The sequence below is a fragment of the Phocoena phocoena genome, chromosome 1 (assembly GCF_963924675.1).
Source record: "Phocoena phocoena chromosome 1, mPhoPho1.1, whole genome shotgun sequence".
Classification (NCBI taxonomy): domain Eukaryota; kingdom Metazoa; phylum Chordata; class Mammalia; order Artiodactyla; family Phocoenidae; genus Phocoena; species Phocoena phocoena.
Window position 1 is genome coordinate 134,957,979 of NC_089219.1, and position 23,361 is coordinate 134,981,339.

Sequence of the window (23,361 nt, forward strand, 5' to 3'; positions counted from 1 at the left end):
TTTTTTTAAATGAAGAATAAACGAGATAAAGAATCCTGTACAGTGTTTGGCACAGGGTCAGATTTAAATAGATGCTAGTGTCTCCTTCCTCCTTAAGGATAAAACCCAAAATTTATCCACATTTGTTTCCCCCAAATCTAGCACAATGATTGGCACATAATATACACTCAGTAAGTGTTTGTTGGCGTTGTGAATGAATGAGTGAATCAAGAGGACATATATGAAACTGATAGGACAGGCCACAGGAAGGGTTGCCAAAACTTGTTGAGTCCCGTAAAACAAGTTATAGTGTTAGAATTTGAGAAGTGAGAAATGTACCCTAAAGAGGTAATCAAGTGCTCCAAACTGTACTTACAAAGATGTTCGTTGTTGTGTTCTTTATAATAGTGAAGTTTTTGAAATAACCTACATGTCCAACAAAAGGGACAGGGTACATTAAGGTGATTTAATGTAATAAAATACTAGGTACCCATTTTTAAAATGTAGATTTAGAAGTATTATTCTATAAAAATAACAAAAACATATTTTTACGTCAAATGGTATGTTATAAAATTGTAGTCATAAAATTATCTGTATTTCAAAAGAAAGAAATACTTTCAAGAATATGAAAAGACAGTGGTTATGTCTGGATGGTGGAATTACACTAATTTTTAAAATATATGTTTCAATATTGTTTGACTTTTTATGAGTCTCATTTTTATAATCAGGAAAAAAATTTTCTTTTGGAAAACCAAAACGTACAAAGGGTATAACAATCGGTGGGTGGCGGTTGTTTTGTTTTTTGTTGAAAATGTCAAAACCCAGTATAAACTCGAGACTCAAAGTAAAATGTATCTGGAAACCTAATATGACTGTAGGAAGGTCGAGGTGTGGCTGTTCCTTGAGAATACCTGGGACCACATCTGTCATACCGCATTTCTGGGTGTTGGTATCATTCCTTCTACTGTAGGCCAGCTTCCTCCCCACAGCAGGAAACACCATCTTGATGAGCTCTGAGCTGCTAGTCTCCACCACAGAGAGGAAATGGGCACTGTGCTCTATGGTCCTTAGGTCATAAATTCCAAAGGTACACTGCAGTTGGCCCCATGGGCCAGCTGTCTGTCCTTTATCCAGCCACCGTGCCCAGGGTGTAATGGGCTCTATAATTGGCCCAGCTTGTGGCCTGCTCCCACCCTTAGGTCCATCAGTGTGACCCAGAAGGCGGGTCCTGTGAGAAGAGCTTCATTAATGGGTTGAGAAATGGTTGTCCTCTTCCCCCTGCACTCTTCTGATGTGAACTAATATTTCCTCAGAGGTGAGGAAGAGAAGATAGGAAGTTCTGAGTGCGTTGGCTTAATTTTTGTTTTCAGAGGAGGGCGGGGGAAGACCGAAGGTAGAGGGGTGGCCAGGGTTGGATCAACAGTTGTCAGTAGCAGAGGCAGTGAGTGAGCTTCCCTGATATGTCCCTGTGCTGGTGCACAGAGTCATCTGGGTTCTCAAATAGCTTATGGCTCAACCCAAGGGCTGAATGGTGGTTAGATAGAGGCATCAGCTTTTGTTGTTCTCATTACCTGACCTCTCTTCCTGAGCACCTTTCATCACTACCTTGTTAAGCTGGGAGAAATATATCTTCTAAAGAATGGTGGATTTTCTTAGAGTGTGTTGCATGAAACAGCCAGAGTTCAAAAAAACATTCAGTGGTTTCCATTCCTCTGTGCATTCCCTGCTGCACTTACTTACTTTGGAGATGATAATTTAATTTCTTTCAAAAATAGAGTGGCTGTGTCCAGAAAATAAACATTTTTAAATGCAGTAGGATCTCATGATATCATAGCTCACTGTTACAATTCAATTTGGAATAAGGTATTTGGTTGAAATGAGATCACTGCACTGCGAGCGCCTGATGGTCAAGGACTATACTTATGTCACCTCTGAGCCCTAGCTCCTAGTGCAGTGGTGGTCCACTGTAGGTCCTTAGAGGTTAATGGTACTCAGAAGTCGCATGGTTCATTCTTAACATATTTGTTTCTTTGGGTTTCTATTAGTATTTTTTTCTTCCAGCTTACATTTTTTGTGTCTATTAAGGATGCCACACATTTCCCCAAATGTGGTTCCTGCAGTAAACCATTTTCACAGGCATGTTTTTCCTCTGAGTCTTTGAGATGATGTTCCCTCTACCTTGTTCTCCAGCATTTCCCCACTTAATTCATTTTTGATCTCTTTACTCATCCTTGACCAAGATAAGACCTAGTTTACCCCCAAAAGAGAGGCTATTTCGTCTGCCTTGGGTTGGGCTCGTTGTTCACTTGAGCACTGGCTGAATCCTCTTCTTTTTTTTTTTTTTGAATTTTTGAATTTTATTTTATTTATTTTTTTATACAGCAGGTTCTTATTACTTATCCATTTTACACATATTAGTGTATACATGTCAATCCCAATCTCCCAATTTATCCCACCCTCCCCTTTCCCCCCTTGGTGTCCATACATTTGTTCTCTACATCTGTGTCTCAATTTCTGCCATGCAGACCAGTTCATCTGTACCATTTTTCTAGGTTCCACATATATGCATTAATATACGATATTTGTTTTTCTCTTTCTGACTTACTTCACTCTGTATGACAGTCTCTAGATTCATCCACATCTCTACAAATGACTCAATTTCATTCCTTTTTATGGCTGAGTAATATTCCATTGTATATATGTACCACATCTTCTTTATCCATTCATCTGTTGATGGGCATTTACGTTGCTTCCATGACCTGGCTATTGTAAATAGTGCTGTAATGAATATTGGGGTGCATGTGTCTTTTTGAATCATGGTTTTCTCTGGGCATATGCCCAGTAGTGGGATTGCTGGGTCATATAGTAATTCTATTTTTAGTTTTTTAAGGAACCTCCATACTGTTCTCCATAGCTGCTCTATCAATTTACATTCCCACCAACAGTGCAAGAGGGTTCCCTTTTCTCCACGCCCTCTCCAGCATTTGTTGATTGTAGATTTTCTGATGATGCCCATTCTAACTGGTGTGAGGTGATACCTCATTGTAGTTTTCATTTGCATTTCTCTAATAATTAGTGCTGTTGAGCAGCTTTTCATGTGCTTCTTGGCCATCTGTATATTTTCTTTGGGGAAATGTCTATTTAGGTCTTCTGCCCGTTTTTGGATTGGGTTGTTTGTTTCTTTAATATTGACCTGCGTGAGCTGTTTATATATTTTGGAGATTAATCCTTTGTCCGCTGATTCGTTTGCAAATATTTTCTCCCATTCTGAGGGTTATCTTTTCATCTTTTTTGTAGTTTCCTTTGCTTTGCAAAAGCTTTTAAGTTTCATTAGGTCCCATTTGTTTATTTTTGGTTTTATTTCCATAACTCTAGGAGGTGGGTCAAAAAAGTTGTTGCTGATATTTATGTCAAAGAGTGTTCTTCCTATGTTTTCCTCTAAGAGTTTTATAGTGTCTGGTCTTACATCTAGGTCTCTAATCCATTTTGAGTTTATTTTTGTGTATGGTGTGAGGGAGTGTTCTAATTTCATTCTTTTACATGTAGCTGTCCAGTTTTCCCAACACCACTTATTGAAGAGACTGTGTTTTCTCCATTGTATATCCTTGCCTCCTTTGTCATAGATTAGTTGACCAGAGGTACATGGGTTTATCTCTGGGCTTTCTATCCTGTTCCATTGACCTATATTTCTGTTCATGTGTCAGTAGTACCATATTGTCTTGATTACTGTAGCTTTGTAGTATAGTCGGAATTCAGGGAGTCTGATTCCTCCAGCTCCGTTTTTTTTCCCTCAAGACTGCTTTAGCTACTCGGGGTCTTTTGTGTATCCATACAAATTTTAAGATTTTTTCTTCTAGTTCTGTAAAAAATGCCATTGGTAATTTGATAGGGATTGCATTGAATCTGTAGATTGCTTTGGGTAGTATAGTTATTTTCACAATATTGATTCTTCCAACCCAAGAACATGGTATATCTCTCCATCTCTTTGTATCATCTTTAATTTCTTTCATCAGTGTCTTATAGTTTTCTGCATACAGGTCTTTTGTCTCCCTAGGTAGGTTTATTCCTAGGTATTTTATTCTTTTTGTTGCAGTGGTAAATGGGAGTGTTCCCTTAATTTCTCTTTCAGATTTTTCATCATTAGTGTATAGGAATGCAAGGTTTCTGTGCATTAATTGTGTATCCTGCAACTTTACCAAATTCATTGATTAGCTCCAGTAGTTTTCTGGTGGCATCTTTAGGATTCTCTATGTATAATATGTCATCTGCAAACAGTGACAGTTTTACTTATTCTTTTCTAATTTGTATTCCTTTTATGTCTTTTTCTTCTCTGATTGCCATGGCTAGGACTTCCAAAACTATGTTGAATAATAGTGGTGAGAGTGGACATCCTTGTCTTGTTCCTGATCCTAGAGGAAATGCTTTCAGTTTTTCACCATTGAGAATGATGTTTGCTGTGAGTTTGTCATATATGGCCTTTATTATGTTGAGGTAGGTTCTCTCTATGCCCACTTTCTGGAGAATTTTTGTCATAAATCGGTGTTGAATTTTGTCAGAAGCTTTTTCTGCATCTATTGAGATGATCGTATGGTTTTTATTCTTCAGTTTGTTAATATGGTGTATCACATTGATTGATTTGTGTATATTAAAGAATCCTTGCATCCCTGGGATAATCCCACTTATTGTGGTGTATGGTCCTTTTAATTTGTTGTTGGATTCTGTTTGCTAGTATTTTGTTGAGGATTTTTGCATCTATATTCATCAGTGACATTGATCTGTAATTTTCTTTTTTTGTAGTATCTTTGTCTGGTTTTGGTATCAGGGTGGTGGTGGCTTCATAAAATGAGTTTGGGAGTGTTCCTTCTCTGCAATTTTTTGGAAGAGTTTGAGAAGGATGGATGTTAGCTCTTCTCTAAATGTTTGATAGAATTCACCTGTGAAACCATCTGGTCCTGGGCTTTTGTTTGTTGGAACTTTTTTTTTTTTTTTCAGTACGTGGGCCTCTCACTGTTGTGGCCTCTCCCATTGCGGCGCATAGGCTCCGGATGCGCAGGCTCAGCAGCCATGGCTCACGGGCCTAGCCGCTCCGCGGCATGTGAGATCTTCCTGGACCAGGGCAAGAACCCATGTCCCCTGAATCGGCAGATGGACTCTCAACCACTGCGCCACCAGGGAAGCCCTGCTGGAAGATTTTTAATCACAGTTTCAATTTGATTACTTGTGATTGGTCTGTTCATATTTTCTATTTCTTCCTGGTTCAGTCTTGGAAGGTTATAGCTTTCTAAGAATCTGTCCATTTCTTCCAGGTTGTCCATTTTATTGGCATAGAGTTGTTTGTAGTAGTCTCTTAGGATGCTTTGTATTTCTGTGTTATCTGTTGTACCTTTCTAATTTTATTGATTTGAGTCCTCTCCCTCTTTTTCTTGACGGGTCTGGCTAACGGTTTATCAATTTTGTTTATCTTCTGAAAGAACCAGCTTTTAGTTTTATTGATCGTTGCTCTTGTTTTCTTTGTTTCTAGTTCATTTATTTCTGCTCTGATCTTTATGATTTCTTTCCTTCTACTAACTTTAGGTTTTGTTTGCTCTTCTTTCTTTAGTTCTTTTAGGTGTAAGGTTAGATTGTTTATTTGAGATGTTTGTTGTTTCTTGAGGTAGGATAGTATTACTATAAACTTCCCTTTTAGAACTGCTTCTGCTGCATCCCATAGGTTTTAGATCATCGTGTTTTCATTATCATTTGTCTCTAGGTATTTTTTGATTTCGTCTTTGATTTCCTCAGTGATCTCTTGGTTATTTAGTAACGTGTTGTTTAGCCTCCATGTGTTTGTGTTTTTTACATTTTTCCCCCTGTAACTGATTTCTAATCTCATAGCATCGTGGTCAGAGAAGATGCTTGATATGATTTCAATTTTCTGAAATTTACTGAGCCTTGATTTGCAACCCAAGACGTGATCTATCCTGGAGAATATTCTGTGTGCACCTGAGAAGAAAGTGTAATCTGCTGTTTTTGGATGGAATGTCCTATAAATATCAATTAAATCTATCTGGTCTATTGTGTCATTTAAAGCTTGTGTTTCCTTAGTAATTTTCTGTTTGGATGATCTGTCCATTGGTGTAAGTGAGGTGTTAAAAGTCCCCCACTATTATTGTGTTACTGTCGATTTCCTCTTTTATAGCTGTTAGCAGTTGCCTTATGTACTGAGGTCCTCCTGTGTTGGGTGCATATATATTTATAATTGTTATATCTTCTTCTTGGATTGATCCCTTGATCATTATGTAGTGTCCTTCCTTGTCTCTTGTAACATTCTTTATTTTAAAGCCTATTTTATCTTATATGAGTATTGCTACTCCAGCTTTCTTTTGATTTCCATTTGCATGGAATATCTTTTTCCATCCCCTCACTTTCAGTCTGTATGTGTCCCTAGGTCTGAAGTGGGTCTCTTGTAGACAGCATATATATGGGTCTTGTTTTTGTGTCCATTCAGCGAGCCTGTGTCTTTTTTTTGGAGCATTTAATCCATTCACATTTAAGGTAGTTATCAATATGTATGTTCCTATTACCATTTTATTAATTGTTTTGGTTTCTTTTTGTAGGTCCTTTCCTTCTCTTGTGTTTCCCACTTAGAGAAGTTCCTTTAGCATTTGTTGTAGAGTTGGTTTGGTGGTGCTGAATTCTCTTAGTTTTTGCTTGTCTGTAAAGCTTTTGATTTCTCCTTCAAATCTGAATGAGATGCTTGCCGGGTAGAGTAATCTTGGTTGTTGGTTCTTCCCTTCCATCACTTTAAATATGTCATGCCACTCCCTTCTGGCTTGTAGAGTTTCTGCTGAGAAATCAGCTGTTAACCTTATGGGAGTTCCCTTGTATGTTATTTGTCGTTTCTCCATTGCTGCTTTCAATAATTTTTCTTTGTCTTTAATTTTTGCCAGTTTGATTATTTTGTGTCTCGGCGTGTTTCTCCTTGGGTTTATCCTGTATGGGCCTCTCTGTGCTTCCTGGACTTGGGTGGCTATTTCCTTTCCCATGTTAGGGAAGATTTTGACTATAATCTCTTCAAATATTTTCTCTGGTCCTTTCTCTCTCTTCTCCTCCTGGGACCCCTCTAATACAAATGTTGTTGCGTTTAATGTTGTCCCAGAGGTCTCTTAGGCTGTCTTCATTTCTTTTTTTCTTTTTTCTTTATTCTGTTCTGCAGCAGTGAATTCCACCATTCTGTCTTCCAGGTTCACTTCTCCGTTCTTCTGCCTCAGTTATTCTGCTATTGATTCCTTCTAGTGTATTTTTCATTTCTTTTATTGTATTGTTCCTCTCTGTTTGTTCTTTAATTCTTCTAGATCTTTGTTAAACATTTCTTGCATCTTCTTGATCTTTGCCTCCATTCTTTTTCCAAGGTCCTGGATCATCTTCACTATCATTATTCTGAATTCTTTTTCTGGAAGGTTGCCAATCTCCACTTCATTTAGTTGTTTTTCTGGGGTTTTATCTTGTTCCTTCATCTGGTACATAGCCCTCTGTCTCTTCATCTTGTCTATCTTTCTGTGAATTTAATCCTCTTCTTATTCACATTTAAATGTTTATTTGGCCACCTCATGTGGCTTGCGGCATTTCTGTTCTTCGACCTGGGATTGAACCCAGGCCCTCAGCAGTGAAAGCACTGAGTCCTAACCATTGGACTGCCAGAGAATTCCCACATCCTCTTCTTATTCCATAGATGGGAGCACGTTCATGGGTATAACTCCCAGCCCACTACAGGCAATTGTTGTGCTCTCGCAGTGGATTTAGTCCAGATCCCCAGCAAAAACATTGTGCTGGAAGATCTGCTGTTCCTCAGGCTATTTCCTTTTGCCCCATAACAATATAGCACAAGTGAGATTATATTTTCAAGATGCACAGAAGAATTTTAGTATGGCATTATCTACCTGTAGACTTACATGACTCATCCCTGAACAGCCACTGCAGTGATAGTACACTGTAGCATGTTTTCTTTGTACTGACACTTGATAATCATTGAGCACTGAGGGGAACCAAAAGAGTGTCTTTCCTTTCCTATTTAGCATAAAGAGCTATGGGAATGAAGAAAGTCCACTAAAAATCATGGCAAGTCTGGCACCATCTATCCCATTTCCATAGCCATATACCATTACTACAAGCATTATTTACTTTGTTTTTCAGTATGAAATCATTTTTCAGTGGCAAGTAAAGAGATATGTATCAACAGTGCCTTAAATGAATAGGACATTTGTTTTCGTTAAACAAGAAGTCCAGAGGTATGGTCTTAGGGGTGACCTGAGAGCTCAACTGTGTCATCGAGGGCTCAGGATCTTTCTCTCTTTCTCACTTTGACTTACTAGGCATATTGCTTTTCATGATTATGCTTATTGCCTCTTGGACTTAATGTGGCTACCTCTGTTCCAGCCATCACATCCATCTTCCAGATAGGAAGGGAAAAAGGATGGCAGCAAGCTTTCCTTCAAGTCTGTCCCTTTTATCAGAAAAGCAAAATATTTCCTAGAAAACTCCCAGCCAACTTTTATTGTGTCTCATTGGTCTCAGCTGGTAACCTTTCACTCTTAGCAGCAAGGGAGGATGGGAAAGTATTCTTTCAAAGAGAAATAGTACAACCATGACTGGACTGAATTTATCGATCTTAATTTATTCCCTGAGTCAAGCTACATTGCTGCTACACACCACTGACCTCCACCATCATTCAAACAAAATCAGTGTTGTGTTAGCCATGACTGCTGTCAGTCAAGGGCAACCTTGGCAGTGTATTTTTGGCTGTGGCGGTGATATAAAACTGACCAATTCCTAAGATAAAGGTACTTTGAATATAGTGAAATGATGTATGATTTTGATCACTGAAAATGAATGTGGAGTCAGCGGAACTGAACATTATCTAATATTACATATTTAAATAATGACAGCATGGCTATTGAACTCGAGAAGACTACAGAGACATCAAATCAAATGATGTTTATACAACCTTCCTTTCTAAAAGCAAGTAATTTCAGAACCCAATATATATGGAATTATAAACACCATTTGCACTGGTTGTTCAAATTTCTCCAAGTAAGTAAATTCTGAGAATCATATACTTCAAAGAGCCCTTTCTAGTCAACATTTCTACTCAGTTCAAAGTGAAAGGTATTTCTTGGGCTGTGGCTTCCTCCACCCAAGCCAAGACTGCAGAGACTCATTGCCTACTCCTGTTTCTTCACCCTCCTATTACTGTCTCACAAGCTCATCCCTTAGTAAAGTTGATTTTGGCATTAGAGGTCTTCTCTTAGTTCTCACAAGGTGAAACGTAGGGAGTTCAGGTGATGGATCATCCCAGATTGCTTAGGACTGATGCTTCCCTGGGAAGTAGGTCTTTCAATGCTAAAATCAGAACAGTCCTAGGCAAACCAGAATGGTTGCTCATCCTAAGGGCTATCACCAACATGAAAAGGCATGAGGGAAAGGGGGTTTGAGAAGAAGGAAGGAAAGGGAGGGAGGACCTGGGAAGTCATGGCCATTTAACCCAGCTCTAAATTGTATGGCTTTTCTTTCCGGAATTTTGATAACTGGGGTTCCTGCACAACAACTCACCAGTGATACTTGAACTCACCATTTTTTCAAGTTCTTTACTCTTCCAACCTGTACATAATTGCCCATTTTTCACCTCCCGGTTCTATGCCATTATTACTACTTTTCCCAGTTCCTGTTCCCATTCACCAGATTCAGTGGTATTATAGGTGAATGCTTTGAAGCCCCCTCTGCTCCAACACATAGCAATAATAGACCACATATACAAGAGAATTTTGAAAGTCATAACCACACTCAAAAATGAGATACATATGTCCATGGTCCTGGAATTGAAATGCCAAGTGTTGAGTAGAGGCTGATCTGGAAGTAAGTAGTAGGAACTGCAAGTTTGGCTTTGGCAGATACACCACAGGGGAAAAGTGCTCCACACAAGGCATGGGAACCATAGTCATGCTCAGAGCTCACGACGAGAAACCAGGGCAGGGCTTCCTTGGCCTGTGAAGTGAGCCTGGAAAACCTGCTGCTCACCAGTGCCAGGGGTATAGCTTAGTGCCTTTGGAACCAGGAAAAAACTCAAACCCCAGAAGGGGGGTGCATAGAGAAAAAAGAAAGGCATTGAACATATTGATGATCCTGTAAACCCAACTTTAAAATGCATGAAGAAATCTTACACCAAGTAAGATAGCCAATAAAATCAATAATTGGAATGAGTTTTTTTCAGAAGAAAACAGAATAATAAAAAATTCCGAAAGACTTGAAAATACATACATTTAGAATCCTTTAAGAGATAAATGAAGGCATTGCATATATGCCACTGATATATTCTGCATTGAAACAGAAATGAAATAAAGATTAGAAATTATGAAAAAATAACCATTGAAAAAATTTTAAACTCAGTAGGATAAATACTAAGCTACACATAGCTGAAGAGAGAATTAACAAATTGGAATTGGGAGGAATTCACCCAGAAGGTTACAGCTCCAAAGGGGTCATCCAAATAAGACAGAGAATGTCAGGTGCTGTGGTTATGGACTGGGGGCTCAGGAAAGGCTTGTCAAAGAAAATATTTGAGCAGTGACCTGACCAAGTAAGGATGTGAGTGACGTGAATGTAAATAAAAATAAATCAAATAAATCCAAAGATGCACAGCGGTAATAATACCTAGTTTCCAGGTTGCTGTGAGGGTTAAATTAAATAGCATACATAAAAGCACACGTCCAGTGCCTGACACATAATTAATAACGAATGTTAAGGAGCTGTACTTCCCTTCCTAAGAAATTGAGTTAATAGAATAGAATTTATACTTCTGCCTCCATATGAGGGGGCCTTTTGCTACCTCTGCTGGAGCCCCAGCATCATTCCCAGGGGACTCAAATTGGCTGATGATTTTTGGATCAAATAATGGTGGATTTAGCTCTTTGTGACAAAGTGGCTGGAATGCTGTCAGCTGTCCATATGCCTGTTTTCTCCCTCTGCTTCTCTCCCTTGAGAAAAACTCTATTTTCCCCTCTAGCATTAACTAAACAATCCAGTCATGTCTAAAATATAGAGATGACATTTTAGTATATCCAGGGAACATGGCTAGTAGTTTCCCTGCAAATCTCAAAATTTTATCAGTGCAGCTCTAAGCATTTCTCTCCATTATGTCTTGTCTGGAGCCTCAAAGAACTCCTGACAGAGGTCACGAAAGCGGGAGAGACAAAGCCACCCTCTTTCTGAGCAGGGAGGCTTTTCAACGGGCAGGCCCCTGATGGAAACATTCCCTAATGAAAAGAACAAAATAAGACTGCTTCACAGCGAACAGCAACAGAATGTTCCATTGGACAGAGAGCAGCTTCTTAGACGTGGGAATCTGAAAGACTGGATTGCATTCAAAGAAAATGCCCCCGGAGTGATAAAGAGCAAGTCCTGGGGGGCTCAGCAAGAGTCATGATTCCGTGCTTTAAAGGGAGCAGGGATTCCCTGCCAAGGCCTGGGGCGGGGGCGGGGGGCGGGGGCGGGCCTGGGTATCCTAGGAACTGAACTAGGCTGGGATGTCAGACTCAGATGATCCAGGACATTAGGTGGAGCAGCTTCTCCATCTCTTGAGCAAAGCAGAAAAGGGAGGCTGTGATGGACCTGAAAGGAGAAGCTGCAGGTGTAGAGTGTGTGTGTGTGTGTGTGTTTTTCTAACCAAAGAGAGAAAACGTGTCCCGCCCTCTCTGAGTCCTTGGTGAGGAAAAGTCCTTGATTTAAGGAGGAAAAAGAAGGAGAAACATCCCTTTCTGCTGCAGCTAAGACTGCTGTTTGCACTCAGTTCCAGGGGGCGAGGCAGACTATGGGACATTGGGTAGTGGTCCAGGAGCTCCCCTCAGCATCTCAGTCCTGCCCTTGCCAGCACAATTGTCCCACGCTAGCAAGTCTGTTAAAAAGAAATCAGTCTTCCCCTTGTTTACTTTGAGTTCTTTTTTTTTTCAAAAACTGCACATTTCACCAACTATGAATTATTTTAAAAAATAATAAAGAACTGAGCGTTTCAACTTTGGCTTTGTTGGAGGTAAATATTCATGCTTGGGATGGGAGAAAATAACAGGAGTTGCAAGGATAAACAGTAGGATTTTAACATCTCCACACCCCATGATGCAGATATCCTCTGATATCTTCTGAAGGAAAAGGAAAAAAATCTTAATTTCACGTCACATTAAAAACAAAACAGGGACTTCTCTGGTGGTCCAGTGGTTAAGACTTCGCCTTCTGGGTTTGATCCCTGATTGGGGAACTAAGATCTCACATGCCTTGTGGCCAAAAAAAGCGCACCAAAACATAAAACAAAAGCGATATTGTAACAAATTCAATAAAGACTTTAAAAGTGGTCCACATCAAAAAATCTTAAAAAAAAATTTTTTTTTAAATCAGATGTTTGTGGGAATTCCCTGGTGGTCTAGTGGTTAGGACTCTGTGCTTCCACTGCAATAGGGCAGGGGTTCCATCGCTGGTCGGGGAACTAAGATCCTGCAAGCCACGTGGCACGGCCAAAAAAAAATCAGATTTTTGGGGTGAGATTAGAGAGAAAATTATTGCATACCCACAAAGTGAGAGTGTGATGTATGCATGTGTATAAGCAGGGGCTCTGTATCGTCGTTTTGGTGGTCTTCACACAGGTATAGATGTTTTGTTTTCAGTGTGCTTGCCCACCTCTCACACACATACAGCTTGAAATGCATCTCTAATCAGATTTCAGTCTCTATGGTAGGCAGGTAGGAGAGCCGTTAAATAGAGGAAACTTCAAATTGAGAGTGGGGCATTGTTCAGTTATCAGTATTTATTAGGCAGGGTCTCTGCATTGCGGCAGGCTCCGTACACATCTTTTGATTAAATTAATGCAGGACACCAGAACAGCAAGTGTAAATGGATTTGATTCCTTTCCTTAGGGACAGTCATTTGCTGGTAATCTGTAATCATGCCATAGAACCAGTTGCCTACTCACAGAGGCGGCCATAGGGTGTATGTTTGAGTAATACAATGAGTCCTAGTTTCTCAGTTAAATCCTTTTTAGACCTAGTTCCTCATTCTAATTGGAAACACTGTATTGATCTATGTTCTTTCCTTGTACTTTGATACATATAGTTTTTTATTTTTGTTTTTATTGAAGTTTAGTTGATTTATAATCTTGTGTTAGTTTCAGGTATACAGCACAGCAAATCAGTTCCATATATATGCATATATATACGTGTGTGTGTGTTTGTGTGTGTGTGTGTATGTATATGTCTGTCTGGCTTACTTCACTTAGTATGATAATCTCTAGGTCCATCCATGTTGCTGCAAATGGCATTATTTCATTCTTTTTTATGGCTGAGTAATATTTCATTATATATATATTGTGTGTATATATATATGTATATGTGTGTATCTATATACACACACCACATCTTTATCCATTGATCTGTCAATGGACATTTAGGTTGCTTCTATGTCTTGGCTATCATAAATAGCACTGCAGTGAACACTGGGGTGCATGTAGCTTTTTGAATTATGGTTTTTTGTGGGTATATGCCCAGTAGTGAGATTGCTGGGTCATATGGTAATTCTATTTTTAGTTTTATAAGGAACCTCCATACTGTTCTCCATAGTGGCTGCACCAATTTACATTCCCACCAACAGTGCAAGAGGGTTCCCTTTTCTCCACACCCTCTCCAGCATTTACTGTTTGTAGACTTTTTGATGATAGCCATTCTGACCAGTGTGAGGTGATACCTTATTGTAGTTTTGATTTGCATTTCTCTAATAATTAGAGATATTGAGCATCATTTCATGCACCTTTTGACCATCTGCATGTATTCTTTGGAAAAATGTCTATTTAGATCTTCTGCCCATTTTTTGATTGGTTGTTTGTTTTTTTTAAACTTCATCTACTTTTTAAAGTTAACTACTTTTCCTCATGTGATCCTCCAAAAACCATAACCCCTTGTGACATCCAGGAGAGTATCCTGAGGAATGCTGATAGCTCAATACTTTTAAAGAGTCTTCTAGGCCACAGACCTTCACAGTCTCTCTTCCTATTCCTCAGTCTTCATACAAAAGGCCTTTGTTACAGACCTAAAACCCAAGCCCTGGTGTCCATGATTCCCAGAGTGGGAGATGTGGAAAAAGGGAGGTGGGGGTGGGAGGAAAAAAAAGCACCTGTTCAATATTATAGAGGAAAATAACAATTCTGACAAACTAGAAATTAGAATTCACTGGTTCCCAGTGATCTTTTTGAGAAGCATTTTTAAATTAAATCTGAGTATATTGAACAGCTGTGTGTAGGGATTTGTTTTATGTAGTGGTAGTTAAGTGTGATCATATAAAATGCACTTAAAAAGAAAACGTGGAGCAGAAGCAATTTATCTAGAATTTAACTAGGAATATTCATTTGAATGGCTAATAATTTGACAGTAGATGGGAAAATTACTCTACTGTGCCTCTTTTTGTGCGAGACTCAAGAATCGTCATCAGCTGTCCCCAATCCCTTGTCTCCTGATGAAATCAACAGTGAGTTTAGCAGCTTCTCTGTTATTGTAATTCAGCTACTTTCTTTCTATTTTAATCAGAGCAGATTACTTTTGATCAGACTAGCATCTGTGGATATAATCTACATTGTATGACCTCTTTTGGTTAATGAGAACTGGTTCGGTCTATTCATCTTATGTTTGTGCAGAGCTAATTTGTCTTTGACTAATATTCTTATGCTAATTATATAAGTACAGTTGGCTCTTTCAGACAATTTCTATTATGAGAGCTCCTAATAGTACAACACAGAAGAAAGAATAACATGGAGCAGATATGTAATTAGGGAGATTATGAAAATCCTTTCCCAGGTATCAAAAATGTATCTGAAGTATAGGAATTTTGGTCTTTGCATTATGATGCCTGTATCCTCTTCTGGGCCCAGGTGATCCTTCAGTTTCATGGAGTAAAATCTCAGGTGGGTACAGGGGCCAGGAAGATAAGGTAAATGAGTAAAAAAGACAGAGTTCAAGTGTTTGTGTCTGTGTTGTGTGAGTGAGGGCCAGAGAGGCCTGGACCCTAGAGAGTGCTTGCTGCCTCTGAAGGAGGCTGCCTGGCTCCTTGCCGTGACACCATAAGGGAATGCAGCTCCATGTGGCCAGGGAAGCCAGAAATCTGGGCTTGAGTGAAGTGTCCTGATTTTTGAGTGGCTCTTTTTTTTTTTTTTTTTTTTTAAATACTGAGCTGAATCAAAATTTATCCGAGGCTAGGACCCAGCAGGCTGCCATTTTGTGACCCCTGCTCCATTCCATACAAAGGTCATTTCAGGAACGATCTGCTTAGAAATGGTCTATAAATTAGCTGGAGTATCCACCAGGTGGCAGGAAGAGGTAGACGATTTCTCCTGCTTGCCTGTTCTAGCGTCGAAGATTTCTGTGGATCCATCTGGAATCTTACAAAGCAGCTGTCCCCTTGTTCCCAGCAACAACCACTGCTCCCCAAATCTTTTTTTTTTTTTTTTTTGCGGTACACGGGCCTCTCACTGTTGTGGCCTCTCCCATGCGGAGCACAGGCTCAGCGGCCGTGGCTCACGGGCCCAGCCGCTCCGTGGCATGTGGGATCTTCCCGGACCGGGGCACGAACCCGTGTCCCCTGCATTGGCAGGCGGACTCTCAACCACTGCGCCACCAGGGAAGCCCTCCCCAAATCTTAAAACAGCCAAACACTGAGGAGACCACCTCCCTCTTTCTCTATCATTATTAGACACAGATATGCCGGAAAGCAGAAAACATACACCACCACCACAACTCACCACTGCCCCCTCCCCTCCACCTCACCCTCACCCCAGCGGCCACTGGGGAGCCAGTCTGTGGAGCATGAAAGGCAAACAGCCCTGACCCTGCTTCCTCCTTTCTCTGAGTGTGAGGGCACTTGGTATGAGGTGGAAAGTCGCTGAAGATGAAGGATATCCGTGCCCCGGGGTTGGTTTCTGCTGTAACTGGGAGCAAACAGGCCACCTGGGCAGACAGCTGTTTTCACATCAAGGCCCGGGATTGAGTATCATCAAGGTCTACTTCATGCCAATACCTGTGTTTGAGGCCTGAATTCCTGATCCCCTGCCTGGCCTTGCCCTTTTTTGGCTCTCAGCTGTCCTGTCTCCCAAGCTGTGTGCCCCTCCTGCCTCTCAGGGTGGTTTGACCCTTATACCATTGCTCAAATCCATAGCACACAACCCCAGCTGGCCCTTTACCCAACAAAGACTCCCTATATATCTCCACCTCACCTTGGCCCAGACTCCCCTGGCCCGGCCCAACCCTTTGCTCCCAGCTTCACCCAGGCTCACCCCACTCCATCCTCTCCATCCTCTATCCACACACTCAAAGCTATGCTGCTGGGAGTGTGCTGCCCCTCCCAGACCCACCTCATTTCCTCTCCTCGGAAGGCCCAGGGCTAAAGGCAGCACACAACGTAAATCTGTGACTTGAGGAGAATGGGATAAGGAGAGACTGCTCATTTCACTAAGAATTAACAGGACAAGATAGCTCTAAATTGTAGAAGGAGAGAGAAAGGCTGTAAAATGCTAGAATCTGTGAGCCAGAGAGATTTGGAAATGTCAAGGTTTTTCAGCTACAGTCATCCCTTGGTATCTGCAGGAGATTGGTTCCAGGACCCCCAACCCCCAGGATACCAAAATCCCTAGATGTTCAAGTCCCTTATAGAAAATGGTATAGTATTTGTATATAACCTATGCACATCCTCCCATCGTATACTTTATTTATTTTTAAAAATAAATTTATTTATTTTTGGCTGCATTGGGTCTTTGTTGCTGCATGCGGGCTTTCTCTAGTTGTGGCGAGCAGGGGCTACTCATCATTGCGGTGCGTGGGCTTCTCATTGCGGTGGCTTCTCTTGTTGAGGAGCACAGGCTCTAGGTGCGTGGGCTTCAGTAGTTGTGGCTCGCGGGCTGTAGAGCACAGGGTCAAGTAGTTGTGGCTCACGGGCTTTGTTGCTCTGTGACATGTGGGATCTTCCTGGACTGGGGCTCGAACCCGTGTCCTCTGCATTGGCAGGCAAATTCTTAACCACTGCGCTACCAGGGAAGTCCCCTTCATATAGTTTAAATCATCTCTAGGTTACTTATAATACCTAATACAATGTGATTTATGTAAATAATTGTAAATAAAATCTAAATGATATGTAAATAGCTTTCAGCATGCAGCAAATTCAAGTTTTGCTTTTTGGAACTTTCTGGAATTTTTTTTCAAATATTTTTTAATATGAGATTGATTGAATCAGTGGATGTGGAACCTGCAGATACAGAGGGCCAACTGTAGAAGAGAAAGCCCAGTGCCTGGAATATGGCTGGGCTGGGAGTAGGGACCCCTGCCCAGGGGCCATGGAAGGGACAGATTAGCTTCAAGATTAGGCTTCCAGACTCTGCCCCATCCTCTTCCTGGCCAGCTAGAAACAGAGTTATCCTATTAGGAAAAAGTGTGGGCTCATTTAAAGGGGTGTTAAATAAGGCCATGCCAGGCAAATTTCCGTAACACCAAATTGCAAAAGGGCATTGTAAATTGGTGAGAGAGCCCCACCTGGGGAATTCCAGGACCTGACTTCTGGTCTGGTCTGAGTCTGTGAGAGCTCAGACTAGGTACTAAACCTTTCCAGGTCTCCATCAGCTCACTGAGAATATAGAAGTTGGATTAGATGAAGTATTAGTTATCTAAGATGACACAAATCAACCCGAACCTTAGCAGCTTAGAACAATAAAGTTATTATCTCACAGATTCTGTGGGTCAGGAATCCAGGCACTGCATAGCCACCTCCTCTGACTTAGGGTCTCTCTGAGGCTGCAATTAAGGTTTCAGCTGGGGCTGCAGTCATCTCAGGGTTCAGTGTGGAGAGGATCTGCTTTCTAGCTCACCCAGGAGGTTGTTGGCAGGATTCAGTTCCTCTCTGAATTCTAGACTAAGAGTCACTGTTGGAATAAGAGCCTGATTCCCTCTCTGGCTGTTGGCTGGAGGCCTCCCTCCAGGGGTCTCTTCACAGGCAACTCACAACATGGCGGCTGGCTTTCATTAGCATGAGCAAGAGAGGGCAAGCAAAATGGAAGTCAGGGTCTTTGTGACACCCCATCACTATTGCTGTATTCTGTTCATAGAACTGACTCACTACATCCAGCTCCACACCCAAGGGAGGAGAGTACACAAGGGCATGAATACGAGGAGGCAGGGCTTATTGGGAACTATTTTAGAGGCTGCCTACCGCACATTCTCTCCAAGGCCCCTCCCAGCTCAGATTCTATGAATACTCCCTCTCTCTTCCCCAGAAAGGGGCTACACATTCTGTGTACAGCCTCAACTTCCAAGACTCTCAGCCAAGAGCCCACATGGGCTCTGACATATTCTTCAACTGGAGTTAGCCAACATGAAAAATGTAGTCAGATAGGAAAATCATCTTATCCAAAAGAGTTAGACTGTGAAAAGAAGACATTGGATTTTCTTTATGTTGGTGGCATCCTTGATCATAGGACTCTGCTGGTAGACCAGATATCATTTTAGAGTAGAAGGGAAAATATGTCTTTGTTTAGAGCACTTCAGAACTAAATGCACTGAAACCAACCTATTCAGAGAACCTAGGTTGATTTGAGGTTGCTGCAGTGCTAGGAGGAGTGTCACAATTCAAAGGCCAGTCCTGAGTCTTGCTTTCTTTACAAAACAATCGAAGTCATGGATTATCCTCAGAGCCTCTGTGAGGTACTAACATTTCCTCTGGAATGATATGACTTTCTTCAGACGTCTAAGCCTGTACATGTTATAACATTGGCCTGGCTCAAATCTGGAGAATGATCTAGGGCTCCAGATCCTGAGGAATGTTGGGTTGATTTGAATTAAATGAGATAAACCCTCCCTTGCAGAAAATAGAAATTAATGTCCCTGTCTTTGTCCATCACACAGGCACTTTGTAAAGCAGTCATGGATTCTTTCTAAAAATCTGTTTTAATCTATCAGAAGTCTGTATTTCCTTTACTAATAGCCCTCTTTAAAATTGTGGTTATCATAAACCCTTCATTTTTTGATGACCGAGAGCTCTTCTAGCTTGGGAAGCTGTTCTATCAATGCGCGCATACACATTAACCAGTTTGGAATCTGTAGGCAAACTGAGCCTCAGTAGCTTCTTCTGAATGAAAAGATTGAGATCCCTGTTTTTACTTACAATTTCTAATTTTGAGGATTCCTCAGCAGTACATTTTGCAGATAATTAGACTTACGATTATCAAAGCTTTTTCATGTAGTTCCTTATTCATTCTTTCAAACTTGATAAGAAGAGAGATTTAATTCTTTACTGGGAGGCAGCATAGTGTAAAGAAAGTACATGGACTTTGACACCAGATGGGCTGGATTAGGATCCCAGATCCATCACGTACGAGCCCTCAGACTTCCGTCAAGTTACTTTACCTCGTGGTGACTCTTAAAGAGTTTTCATCAGTAAAGTGGGATCACAGGCGCCTATCTCACAGAATGGTTGCAAGGATTAAATTACACAGATATACCTATATGAAGTGTTTAGCGCCGTACATGGAACTGGTTACTCAGTAAGTGTTGGTTTCCTTTACCGTTTATGGAGAAGCAAAGGGAGATCCTGAGAGCGTCTCCAAATGGTCAACCAAATAGGAACAAGAAGGGATGGAATTCCTGAGTCTGGATCATCAGACTTTATTGTAGTCATGTGTTCCTTTAGCAAGTTATCACCAAAATATCCTGCTTCACCTCTTTGAGAAACTTTATAAAGCTGAAATGCCACATAAGAGACATACTGCCTATGCCATTCCTGTGCCCTCAGGTAGGGCAGATTTGCTCTCAACTGGTCAAGGTAAAAGGAACGTTGTATGTAATACATGCAGAAATGCTGATATGCCCACTTTCTGATCTTATGTTGTATTGGGTTTTGTGGTTTAGCCTCTGCATCTGAATGCATGAAAAGTGAGCACAGATAAAGGTGGGCAGTAAGTTCTCTGTGGAGCCTCCTGTCCCTCGCAATAAATAGCTCCTGAAGCCTGGCTATAAGGGAAGGGGACTGAAGAAAGGCAAAGAGGTGCCGCCAAGATCCCAGGTCAGGGGCTGGAGGAGGAGAAGCTGAGAAGCAGGGGAGATACCCGGCCCTGGGGCCTGGGGCCTGTTCCGGGCGGGAGGCAGGGTGTTGCCCTGGACCGTTTCATTAAATGTGAGGGAGAGACACAGAGTACACTGGCCCAGTGGTTTCTCTTGGCCCCTGGAGGAGGATTGTAAAGGCCTTTGCCAGCTATAAAAAGTAAAGTCAATGGGTTGAATGTTGAGTATTGAATAAAATTAAGAAAGACAAAGGTGGGAAGTATAAAGAGAAAGGAGGGTTTGTATGGCATCATCAGTCCCAGCTGCCTCCAACTCCTTTCTTCCAAAGCCCTCACCTCTAGGACTCACCTCCACCTGCAGTCTTTCCTCTCCACTGGGACTCTTTCTGCCCTCCCTTCTCAGGGAACTTGCTGCTCTCTTGCTCTCCTGGCTTTGGAAGCTCCCCTTAAATTCATCCAAGAAAACACACCTAAGATTACAGAAGAGAATATGTCAAGCAAGGGAAGCATTTCAGAGCACAGATACAGCTCGGCCTAGGATAATGTACATCAGGGCACACATGGGCCAAACTGACAGAGCTTCTGGGGCAGTTTCTCTTCTCCAGCTCTGTACTACACCAGGAGACCCAGCTGAAAAGTCCTCCTTTTCGGGCCTTAGGTGTTGCCCCATTCACATCCCACCTGCCTTCCCCTTTTATACCCTCCCTCCCTCTCACCGCCACTCCTGACATTCTCACCAACACCCAGTAGTTACGGAGAGAGCTTGGTGCGCCTCTCTGGACAGAGAATGGAGACTACTTGTGCAAATGAAGGACATTAACCCAAAGGACACGTCAAGATTACTTTTTAAATCTCGCTACTAAATATCTTCTGGGATTATCTGGGATTATGGTGGTATTTGTAGAAAAAGCATCCCCAGACAAATGCTACATAAATTAATACCCCTGGGTTTATAATTTCCCGACAGCTTGTTACTGATTCGTTTTTCAGTTAGGTAGTGAGTCCTATACCTGGTCACTTTTAGTTTTCTCAGATGTCCTTCCTTTGCATGTGTAAAAATCTGCAGACCCAAGCTCAAGGAGGGGAAAATCCAACATGATGGAACTAGGATGAAATATTTTGTCATTTACTACCCTTCGCCTCTGAGTCTCCCCAGCCATTTATTTGTTTTGAGGTTTGAGATTTTATACACACACACACACACACACACACACACACCCCTCCTGGGCCCCCCTGCCCAAATCCTCTGGTTGGTGGAGCTGGCAGCAGAGCCCTGATCTGGAGGCCAGGCTGAACCACTCCAGAGAGTCAAAACCACAACCAGGAAGCATTTGCACAGCACTCTTCTGTGCAAAACACAGAGCGGCACAGCGAGTTTTCAGTTTCAAACCTAATGCTCACTCCTCCAATGCAAACTGCCTCCTCACCTGCTTTTAAGTGTGTCCTTTCTACAGGGAACTTCCTTGAAAAATCACTCTCCTTCTACTGGGTCTCCTTCGAGTATACCCCTCCCCATCTTTCCCTTGCACCTGGCAACAGAAGACATTTTCTGTCCCCTTAGAGCACACTGGCATGACACGCAGCTCCTGGGGGAATTCTTCAAAGAAACAGAGTCTTGCTTGATCCCTGACCTACTCACACAAAGAGTCCACAGCAGGAAGGCCCAGTTCTCGGCCCAGTGAGTCCCAGCATTACCACCCACCAAGCACAGCTGCTCTGCTAATTTTAGAACTCTCTGAGAAGCCACCTGACTTCAAGGCACTTGGGAGATACACATCACACCCTATCTCAGGAGTTGATCTGGGGTGCTGCCCACCCCTTGCTTTTCACACCCAAAACACCTTTGTGAGGTAGAAAAGTGACTTTTGGGGAGGCTACTCTGAATAAATGATTAAAAGGTAAAACAACCCTCCATCAGCTAGCAAACTGCAAATTCTTTCCACCTAGTCGAACCCCCAGCATTAGACTGGTCTGTCCATCGGCCTGATCTCTGCCTGGATATCCAGGTCCCACCTCCCATTCCACATGTCCGAAGTGGAACTCACCAGTTTCCCCAGACCCTTTCTTCCTGTCTGCCTGTCTGAGGCATTTCCAGTTTCCCAAGTGAGGACTCTCAGGTCAACCCTGACTACCTCCGACCTCCTCTCCAGTCACTGAATCTTAAAGTTCAAACTATTTTATCTCCTGAACAGGTGTTCATAAGCTTCTCCTCTCCATCCCCACAACCTTTGCCCACCATCAGGTCTTCTTCAGCCCTCACCTGCTCACTGCAACAGTTGCCAGCCGGCTCCCTGCCTGCCTTTTCATACTCTAAGTCCAACTACCAAGACCATTTTTCTAAAACCACATCTATCTCTAGCTTAAAACCCTTCATGGTTTCCTGTCAGTAACTCCGTGCTATCTGCACATTAAAATCACCTGGGCAGCTTTTACAAATAATGTCAGTGCCCAGCTTCCATCCCACAGAGATTCTGATTTAACTGACAGGGTGGGAGGAGGCATCCCTATTTCTTTTTGAAATTCCCTAGGAAACTGATGTGCGCCAGGGGTGAGAACCACTGACTGCCAGGATCAGGTCCAAGCTCCTTCCCATGACACCCAAGACTTTTCTTCACTGGTCCCCTGCCCACCTCTCCAGCCAGCCTCACTCCTAGCCTCTCCATGCCTTTATGTTCCAACAACACTGAACTGCTTACCGTTCCCACCATCATACCATTCCTCATGCTGTTCCCGAGGCCTGAAACACCCTCCCTACTGGTCCAACGTCATCTTCTATGGAAATCCATTCCTGACCCCCTCACCTCAGCAACTTCCCCGGTGCTCCATAAAACCTTGGGTGTGTCTCTGTTACTGAACATCCACACTCTTTTATGATGATTTATGTATCCATCTTCCTTAAGCAAAAGGAAGAGGTTATTTACATAGGGTTACTTCAATCCATTTTTTAGACATATTTAAGATGTTTCTAGATTTTTTGATACTATATATTATAAATACACTGTTTATGTCCTTATACATTGCACACACATTTAATTGCATATGAGTAATAACTACCTAACAGTGGAATTACTGGGAAAAAGGACATGTGCATTTACAATTTTGATAGATATTGCCAAATACCCTCACCTTCACTTACTATGGGTTAAATTTTTTTTCAAACGGTGCCAACTTGATATGTGTGGTTTTTTAAAAAGGATTCTTTAACAAAATACTTGTAAAGAAAAAATATCCACCATTGCCCAATACAGAGTGTATTTATTGGTCACAGTCCAAAATATATC